Source organism: Panthera tigris, chromosome C1 (genome assembly GCF_018350195.1).
Source record: "Panthera tigris isolate Pti1 chromosome C1, P.tigris_Pti1_mat1.1, whole genome shotgun sequence".
In the NCBI taxonomy this organism is placed as follows: domain Eukaryota; kingdom Metazoa; phylum Chordata; class Mammalia; order Carnivora; family Felidae; genus Panthera; species Panthera tigris.
In genome coordinates this window covers 116,846,468-116,856,819 of record NC_056667.1, presented here as the reverse complement: position 1 = coordinate 116,856,819, position 10,352 = coordinate 116,846,468, and positions in this window count along the sequence as shown.

Sequence of the window (10,352 nt, the reverse complement as noted above, 5' to 3'; positions counted from 1 at the left end):
ACATCCTTCCAGCCGAGCCCCAGAGATCTCGGGTCTGGGGAGGCCTCTTGACATCAATACCTCCCACCTGACCTTCACCCTGGCCAAGGCCAGAGACATGGTGGGTGGGAGGGTGAGACTGTGATGTGCGTGCGTGCACATATGACCAGGTGTGAGCCAGGCCTCTGCTGTTCAGCCTGTGACCTGGTTTCCTTTGCAGCCGATTACTTGATTTCAGCATTTGGCTCACGTCTTCAATGACTTCCCCATTCTGTGGGCTTCCTTCCTCCTGCGGGCACTGTCAGCTCACCAGATAGGTTTTCTTCCTGGCCAGGTGGCTTTAGCGAGGCCAGGAACTGAGCTGGCCCCGCTGGAGCCTAGAATGAGGTCTCGGCACACTGCTTTCTTCCGGAGACGTCCCCTTACTCTCGCTGTGGGCCTGGCTTGAGCAAGGAGCCACTGCAGCCCAAAACCCCGGAGGAGTTGGGCACTGTCCTCTCCCATTCCCTGGGCTTGGCCTGGAACCACCCCCAGACCACTGACAGAACCGTGGGTCGAGAAGGTTGTCTCAAGGTGTGGGGCCCGGTAACTGTCAGGTGGGAAGAGGCTCCTCTCTGAGACCACTCTGGGAGCCCAAGGAACAGGCCAGAGCAAAAGCTACTGTTTCTCTGCATTGCCTGAGCACTAGGCATTTCACAGTGTCGGCGACATCTGATTCTCACCATAGGAAAGGCGGCCATCAGTAATCCCATGCTGAGGACATGATAGTTCCCACCCCTGAGCCTGTGCTCATTCTCCCGGAGCTCTGATTTCATGTGAAAATGCATTTAGAAACCACACACCAATGCCAGGGAAGTGTCAAGGCCACACCGTGTCATTGGGAACCCCCCACATTGTGAAGGTGCACTTCTCACGGGGGCGCCCCCTGGCAGAAGAGTCCAGACGGAGAGGCCCAGACAGTAGCAGCAATCTCGTCACCTTTCCTTCCCCGGCCACCAGCCCTCTGGCTCCGGGCTGCAATGCCTAAGCTCAGTGCCCGGCACTGGATGGTTCCCAGTGAAGACCAGTGCCCTCGGCCTTCTGCCCCGGATGCTCTGTCCTGCTCCCTAGATCAGCTGAGCCTCAACTCATCCCACCAAATGTGATGAGCCCCTTACAGCCCTGGGAACTGATGGTCTGGGTATAATAATAAGAGCCACAGAGGTGGAGTCAAATGTCAGGGTTCTTCTGGCTCTGGCTCTGGCTTTCAACTGTTTAAGCCTATGTAGACAAATCACTTCATTCTGCCGGGTTTCTACGTTCCCATCAGTCGTTGCCATTCCTACAGTGGGGGTTCTTGTGAATGCCAACAAGACACAATAATATGCTATAGGAAGGCCCTTTAAACGTGTTAAAAAGTAGGATAAGGGACCTCATTATTGTCATCACCATCATCATCACCATCATCATCCGCAACATCCATGGCCAGAGCCTAGGGACCTGAGATGAAATGAACAAAGCCATAAAGCCCCTGGTGCAGGGCCAGGCCCACGGCCAGCCCTCAATACGTATTCCTTCCCGTTCTGAACCTCCTCAAGCTGGTGGGTAAACAAATAGCTGCCTGGTGGCTCCCCAAAAGAGGAGTTAATACATAACATGCTGTTCCGGGGGCTCTCTGATCCAGCTGGACTCCTCCAAACGTTCCTACCCGCCAGCCGGTTTCGTACATTGGGTTGTGATCCACGCGGGCCCATCTGCCCAGGGTAATTTCCATGCTGCTCCCCAGCCTCCCTGATGGGTCAGGAGGTATGAGTTCAGGCCACCATGTTGGTCACCAGGCTCAGCTCTGCCTCTGGAGCCTCTGGCATGGCGATGTCTGCTGATACTTGGTGTCATCCCAGGGGGCAAATCCTGGCTCCCAAAACAAATGGATACACCCAGCAAGCCCTCTGTTGCTCCCCACATCTTTCTGAAGACTTAATGTTTTTAGTTCCCTTTTATCCCTCTGGTTCCTTATACAACTATCATGACTAATCACGGGCTAACTTGAAATCCAGGCTCTTGGGGTGCCCGGGTGGCTCAGTCGGTTGAACATCTGACTTGATTCCGGCTCAGGTTATGATCCTGGCATCGTGGGATCAAGCCCTGCATTGGGCTCTGTGCTGAGCGTGGAGTCTGCTTGAAATTCTCTTTCCCTGTCCCTCTGCTTGCTTGCTCTCTCTCTCTCTCTCTCTAAAAAAGAAAAACAGAGAAGAAAAGAAAAGAAAAGAAGAAAAGAAAAAAAAGAAAAGAAAGAAAAGAAAAGAGAAAAGGAAAGAAAAGAAAAGAAAAGAAAGAAAAGAGAAAAGGAAAGAAAAGAAAGAAAAGAAAAGAAAAGAAAAGAAAAGAAAAGAAAAGAAAAGAAAAGAAATCCAGGCTCTGGCTCTGTGTGTGTGCACGCGTGCGTGCGTGTACCTGTTTTTCTTACCAAGATCGAGAATCCCTTTTCAGGCAGAAGCTCACATGTGGCTGCCGTGGGCTGTTGGTGTTTTGGTTTGGGTGTGTGTGCTGTGGCTAATGCAGCCTTCCTATTCTGGGAACCTGGTGTGTTTGCACAAGTCCCAGAGGACTGGATTTGGAATTGTCGTTACTTTTGTCCCTTATGTGAAGGAGCTGCTTGAGGGCCATGCTCGTTTTCCCTTTGCTCAAGTCATTTGAGCTCCATGTGACCCCCCCTGCCTCTATGAGATCAGCCAGTCTGGGGTGGGCGAGGCCCCTGGAGGAGGCGAGGCACAGTCTCTGTTCAAGGAGCATCTCCTAGGTCTGCCTAAGTTAGCCACGTGCAGATGGACTCTATCTTCATTCAGAGGCAAATGGTGCTGACGAGAAGTACTACATGCTTCAACGGTCTGAGTCAAGGGCTTCAAGTGTGTTCTCTGGGGCCTGAGGCTTCGTGGAGGGGGAGAGTTGGTAGGGAAGAGGTGGAAAGGGAACTCGAGTGAGAAATACTGGGCTGGGATTTATACCTCTAAGTTGGGGGACTGTGAGCAGAGATGTCATTGAGTTCAGGGAACTAAGAGGGATGGAAGGCGCCCAGGGATTGGCCACTGTGGGACCTGTTACCACCCCAGAGCCCAAAGAGGCAGGGGAGGAAGCAGAGTTACAGCAGCCAGGTTCACAACGAGGGATGTGGAGGGAAAGTGGGGCTCACGGGGCACAGCCAGTCTTGGAACAAGACAAAAAGGGGACAAGAGGGATCCCTTGAGCTCTCTCACTCCCACCTTCCGGTACCCTGCCAGGGCTTCTCATTGGGAATCCACCTGGGAGCAGAGGGCAAGGAGCCTGGGGAAAGTGCTCCGCAGAGAACATCCTCCGGAGCACAGAGAAGGGCAAGGGCAAGAGGGCTACAGGGGATAAACAGAATCATCAACACACTAGGCTCCGGGCAGGAATTAGGGGACAGGGTTCTCATCCCAGCTTGGCCATTAATTCCTCACGTGCTTTTTGGCACACCGCTCTGCCATGCTGGGTCTCAGAGCCTCCTCTGAGGATGGAGATATTGCGTTCGGTCAGTGGCTCTGAGAGCTTGGCTACACCTACTGCTTGCATGCACAGGACAATTTTAGCAGCACACTTGTCTCAACAGCCAGCCCTCCTCTCTGCGTGATGGAAGTGGGTAGAAGCCATTTCTGGGTCGCACCTCTCCGTCATGTGGTCCACCGCATGGCACAGTTGTAGTTGGACTTGGATAGCCGGCAGGTGGAGGGGAGATTTATCTGTGGGTCCATCCCAGGGGGCTTGGGTCTGGGGTGAGGTGACTGCAAACTATCAGGTCAGGAGGGCAAATGCCACTGGCTTGTTTTATGATGGGAATAGAGGTTTCCGCATAAAACACTTTACTGGAGTCTTTCAAAAAGTGGGTCTGTTTAAAGAAAAACACAGACATGGATAGAGGGCGTGGGCATGGCAAGAATTATGATGGTGATCAGCCAATGATCTTGCTATGACTGAAGAATTTTTTAAGTTTATTTATTTTGAGAGTGAGAGAGATAAAGAGTGTGCACCTGCATGAGCATGGGAAGGGCAGAGATGGGGGGGAAGAGAGAGAATCCCAAGCAGGCTCCATGCTGTCATTACAGAGCCTGACGCAGGGCTCTGTCCCACAAACCGTGAGATCATGACCTGAGCCGAAATCAAAGGACAGACGCTTAACCAACTGAGCCATGCGGGCGCCCCCACTATGACTGAAATTTAAGGGATAACACCAGTTCTACGCAAACTCTTCCAGAAAATTAAAAGGCTCATTTTCTAGCTCATTTTATGAGGCTTTGATATAAAAACTAGAAAGAGGCACTGCAAGAAAAGAAGACGTCAGACTCACCCTTCACGAACATAAGTGCAAACGTTTGAATTGAATTCAGTCCAATAACACACAAAAAAAGAAATCTATCATGTCCAAATGGGGTTTATCACAGGAATGCAAGGTAGTTTAATATTAGAAAAATCAATCAATGACACTCACCATATTAACTGACTAAACAGTTAACATGACTAATTCGATCATGCGATCATCTTGCTAGAGGCAGAAAATACACATGACAAAATCTAGCATCTGTTCATGATAAAGACCCTCAGCAAACTAGGAACACGGCGGGGGGGTGACCTCAACCTGGCAAAAAGGCATCTACAGAAAACCTACAGTTAATGGCAAAAGCCCAAGCGCTTTTCCCCCACAAACGACCCCCCAAAATGGGTAAAAGATTCAAACAAATATGTCACCAAAAAAGCTATAGGGGCGGGCGGCAAATCAGCACAGGAAAAGATGTGCAATTTCATTAGTCATTAGGGAAATGTACATGCAAACCGCAAACTGCTACTGCGCATGTGCCTACGAGAACGATCCTTTCTCCAAGTTTGCTCTGTCGTATTGCTGAATGTCTGCCCCACAGGAAACACGTGGCTACCTCTAATTTAGCCCAGAAGACACATATCACCTTCCCATCCCTGTAGATGAGCTGTTAGCTTCACTCGGGAACCTCTACATCCTGTTTCGCTTTTTTCTTTGGCACCGTCAAGAGCGAAGGGAGAATCGAGAATTGTCAATGTCATCAATGGATGTAAACATCGTACTCTTTGTAACAAGGGGAGGCAGAGCACCGTGGTGGGAAAAGTCCAGGAGATGCCGTTGAGGAACTGGACCCCAGACCTACTCTTCACCAACCTCCAGGTTACCGATTCTGACCTCAGTCTTGTGTCCACCTCCCATGTGTCCCCTCCCCCGGTGATGAGCGCCTCCAGCAGCCATCTGCCTCTCCAGCACTCTGAGGCCTCCTTCACTCCTCTTGCCATTCCACAGCCACCTCTGGTCCTTTTCCGGGTTGCAATGATCCCACATTTCCAGTGTGTGTACAATGCATCCCCCTCCCCCACGCATCTCTGTGTGCACTTTTGCCAACGTCTCCCCTGGGGTCTGTGATGAGCTCCCATCTCCTCCCATTGGGAGACGCTCACTTAGGTCTCTGGCCAGGCCTCACTTCTTCCAGGAAGGCTTCCTGACTGACCCCCTTCTCCTCACGCCAATCCTAGGCTGGGGACGCCGTGTCCCAGGCAGCCCGTGTGAACCATCAAGACCCCAGCGAGAGTGGGTAAGGGCCCTGGCAGAGCTGGAGCCAGTGCTCACGACGACGCCCAGTGGTCCCTGCTAGAAACTGTTTATTATAAAATGTTCGATCGCACACGATAGCAGAGAGGGCAAACTCTTGGGGCGCCTCGGTGGCTCAGTGGGTTGAGCATCAGACTTCGTTCAGCTCAGGACGGTTTGAGGGTTCGAGCCCCAGGCATCGGGCTCGCTGCTGTCAGTAAAGAGCTCCCTTCAGATCTTCTATCCTGTTCTCTCTCTGCCCCTGCCCCACTGGCACTCTGTCTCTCAAACATAAACATTAAAAAAAAAACCCGGATCATTGTCCTTTTCTTGCTCCACACGTCCCCCACCATCTGCGTTTTCTGCCCACATACAGCCAGACACAGAAGTTCACTCAGATTTGAGTTCAGGTTTTCATGATACCATCTGAAAAGTGTGGTACCGTGTGCTTCTCGCTGCACTGGGTCCCCAGGCGCGTGTCGGATGGCCCTTTCTGTGACGTCACAGCCGACCTATGGGCCCAGTGCTGTAGGCTGGCCCCTCCACCATCAATTTCTCATTAGGCCTTCAGTTCATGGTGTTAGTGGCCAGGTTGGCCCATTATTTCGTTAGGGCTGGCAAAAGTGGTAATATTCTATTTAAAAAAAATTTTTTTTACATTTATTTATTTATTTTTGAGAAACAGAGAGACAGAGTGCAAACAGGGAGGGGCAAAGTGAGAAGGAGACACAGAATCCGAAGCAGGCTCCTGGCCCCAAACTGTCAGCACAGAGCCCAATGCGGGGCTTGAACTCACGAACCATGAGATAGTGACCTCAGTCGCTAAACCGACTGAGCCACCCAGAAGCCCCTACAAAGTGGTAATATTCTATTATTCCTGTACATCTCCTAGGTTAAATTCATCTATAACACTCTTTCCCTCATGAATGGCTTCCCTGGGCTGAAGTTTGCACAGCAAAGGCAGGATACATGTTTGATCCTTTCTCTTTTAAAATAACAATTTAAAAAGGTTTTAAAAAATAATATGTTGGTACTCCAGTATCCTCCAAAGGTGACAAATGAGTTTTTAAAAATATTATGAACACCACATCTGGTTTATTTCTATCTATTTAAGTCTGTATTATTTTTTGATGATAGAATTTTCCCATCCCTGGCCAGTTAGGACCATTTTGAGTTGGTTCTTTCTGGTACAACTGTAGAAATTTGGGGAAACGTCCTTTCTTTTTGGTATGACAAGATGGGGTAGCTCATCTTCTATTCACCTTACCGAAGTTCTGGAATCATCCATTTCTCCAGCACTTCCTGGCTCTCTGGAGACCCCAGTAGATCTATAATGCTGTTTGAGTTGGTGTTACTTACAGGGCTTCTCAGGGAACAGGCCTAGGAGATATCTGTTTTCTTTATGAAAGAGGAAATACATTGTAAGTTTACCCTGATATTTCCAATTCAAGTTTAAGATTACAGGAGTTTTAACTTTGCCTCTACTTAACCTGTGTATCTCTTTTCTATTATGCTAAAAATCTTAGTTTCTAATTATATTCACTTAAAAAAATTAGTTATCTTGAGAGAAAGAGAGAGTAGTGGAGGGGCAGAGAGGGAGGGAGAGAGAATTCTCAGCGGGCTCCTCATTGTCAGTGCAGATCGATGCCGGGCTCGATCCCATGAATCGTGAGATCATGACCTGAGCCCAAACCAGGAATCGAATGCTTAACCAATGAGCCATCCAGGCGCTCACGTTCCTAACTACATTACTATGACTCTTTACCTACAAAGCAACAGGGGCTCTTGACCTAGTATGCTTGGAAGGGCTTTGGGACTCCCTACGCCACTGGGGTGAGATGCAGAATGGTGTGGGGTAAAAAAAAAACAAAACAACTGTGAGTATGTGAGTTGAATGAATATATGAATGTGTTAGCAGATGAAGTTTTTTCTTAGGAGAGGATCCACAGTACTTGCCATATTGTCAGAAAGGTTTTCGGTCTTGGCCCTGTTGATATTTGGGGCCAGATGGCGCTTAGTGGTGGAGGCTAATCTGTGCATTACAGATCCCTGGCCTCTACCCCCTAGATGCCAGCAGCAGCACCCTCCCAGTGGTGACAGTTAAAAAGGTCTCCAGACATTGCCCAAATTGCCTCTGGCTAAGAACCACCAGTCTAGAAGACCCAAAAGATTGTGAGTCTATTTAACAGGATGGCATTGGGGCGCCTGGGTGGCTCGGTCAGTTAAGCGTCCGACTTCGGCTCAGGTCATGATCTCACGGTCCGTGAGTTTGAGCCCCGCGTCGGGCTTTGTGCTGACGGCTCAGAGCCTGGAGCCTGCTTCCGATTCTGTGTCTCCCTCTCTCTCTGCCCCTCCCCTGTTCATGCTCTGTCTCTCTCTGTCTCAAAAATAAATAAAATTTTAACAGGATGGAATTTCCAGAGTAGTGGGGAATTGCTTTGGGAAATGCCATAGAAAGACTACAGTGAAGGTTTTAGTTTGCTAGAGACTTCATAACCAAGTACCACAAAGGGGGTACAGCAAAAATGTATTTACTCACTGTTCGGAAGGCCACGAGTCTGAGTTCAAGGTGCTGGCAGGGTTCATTCCTTCTGAGGGCCGTGAGGGAGAATCTGTTCCATGCCTCTCTCTTGGCTTCTGGTGGTTTGCTGGCAATATTTGATGTTCCCTGGCTTTTAGATGCATGAGCCTTTATTTTCACATGGTGTTCTCCCCGTGTGCCCCTCTCTGTGTCCAAATTTCCCCTTCTTTATAAGAATTCCAGACACACGCATTAGTGGCCACCCTAATGACCTCATATTGACAGCATCTGCAAACCTCTATCTCCAAGTAAAGTCCCACATTGTGAGGTAGGGGATTGGAGCTTCGCCGTATCTTTTTTGGGGAGTCACGATTCAAACCATAGCAGTGAGGGCACTGCCACCCTCGGCTAGCAGCAGGTGGACGGCAACCGTTGAAAACAGACACTTGGAATCACACCTTCTGGGTTCGACTTGCAAACTCACCATTTGTGGTCTGTGCCTCTGTGAAGTGGGATAGTGCTATCCCCACTTCCTGGGGGTATTCATGGAGAACACAGGGGTTCTTGGGGTCCTTGATCTGGTGCCTGGCACGTAGTAAGTGCTTGTAAGTGTTACGTGAGTAAATGCCATCAGCATAGTCATCGAGATTGTAGTCCAGGGCAGGCTGGCTGCAACGGGTGCATGAAGGAAGTCATGACATTGGCTCAGAATGTGGAGTCTGTTTGCCTTGGCTACACTTATGGGGCATCCTTCCCTAAGGATAAGAGGAAAGGAGGGGAGGGCTTCCATTTACAAACAGCCTTCTATGTACATGACATTGTGGCCAGGACTTCACAAATATTACCCCTCATGCCCCTTGCCCTATAAGGGAGCTCTTTGTGGTCACATTTTCTGAATGAGAAATGAATGAGAGGTTCACAGACCTTGATCTGCGTGGTCTGGCCACCAAGCCAGTTGTCCTTCCTCTCCCAACCTCTCTTGCGTGGGTGAAGAGTGTGGAAGCCCTTGGCCACCACACTCATACTCCCCCCAACTTATCCTGGTGGGGTGAGCCCTGGCCTGGGCACAAAGAGCCCTCTGGATAACAGTGGTGCTCAGCTCTCCATTGCTTAGTCTACAAAGTGGGGACCAAGGCACCTGCTGGAGCCCACCCCACGGACTAGGTGCGGGGATGCTGTGAAATGGCAACCTTGGCCAGTGCCAGTGGGCATGTTGGTAAGGTGCCTGCAGCATGGCTGGCTTTTCTTAGTGAACCTCCCCCCCGCCAGGGTACCTTTCCTTCTTCAAGTTGGCAGATTGACTCCACCAAATCCCACACAACAGAGTTAGAACCTATACACTTTCTCTCCATTACAAAAAAAAAAAATCCTTCACGTTAGGTGCAAAACCCATTTGCATATCTATCTGCACGATTGGATTCTTTTTACAGTTTATTTTCATCTGTGTTTGGGAGTATGGCGGCTGCCCCCATGGCACAATGGAGTGCCAAGATCAGGGAACTGAGGCCCACCTAGACGGCAGGCTCAGATCTGCCCCTGGGTTGTCCAATGACCAGAGACAAGACCGGCCTCTCTTCGACCCTGATTCTCAAGGCCCGTGCTCATGGCACATGGCTGTTCCCTCTCATGCCCTGCCTCTCTTCTGCCTTGGGCTTTCTCAGTGCTATTCTCCCAGCCTAATTCTCTGCCACCCTTCAGACGAAAGCCTGCTGATCCCAGGGCAGGGGCTGTAAGGACATTACACACAAGCCCAGTTTCTGTGGACCTGCCTTCACAGCCTTCATTGTCCTGCGTACCTTCGTGCTGGTTTGTGGGACTCATCAGTGGACACCTGCCATTGCCACCTTAACACCAAGGCACCAGGGACTGGGTTGGGTCCTGCTCCCTGGCCACACCCACAGTGCCCAGCCCAGAGCTGGAAGCATGGTGGGTGCCCTCTAGAAGTTTGCTCGGTGGAGAGAGAAGAGAAGTTTGCTCGGCAGTAATGACAGCTGACCCACTCTATGCAATTTACATGAACTGCATACAATGAATTGCATTACAAGAATATGCACTTTCATATTCTTCCCAATCACCTATCGGAACGAAGCTCTCCTCACTCCTAATCTTTTAACATTTCATATTGAAATAATCTCAAACTTGAAAACTGATGCAAAAATAGTCCAAAGATTTCCCATATACTTTTACCTGCTTCACCTAATGCAAACGCCCTGTGGACTCTGGTAGGACGGACAGTGACGGAGGTAAGACACT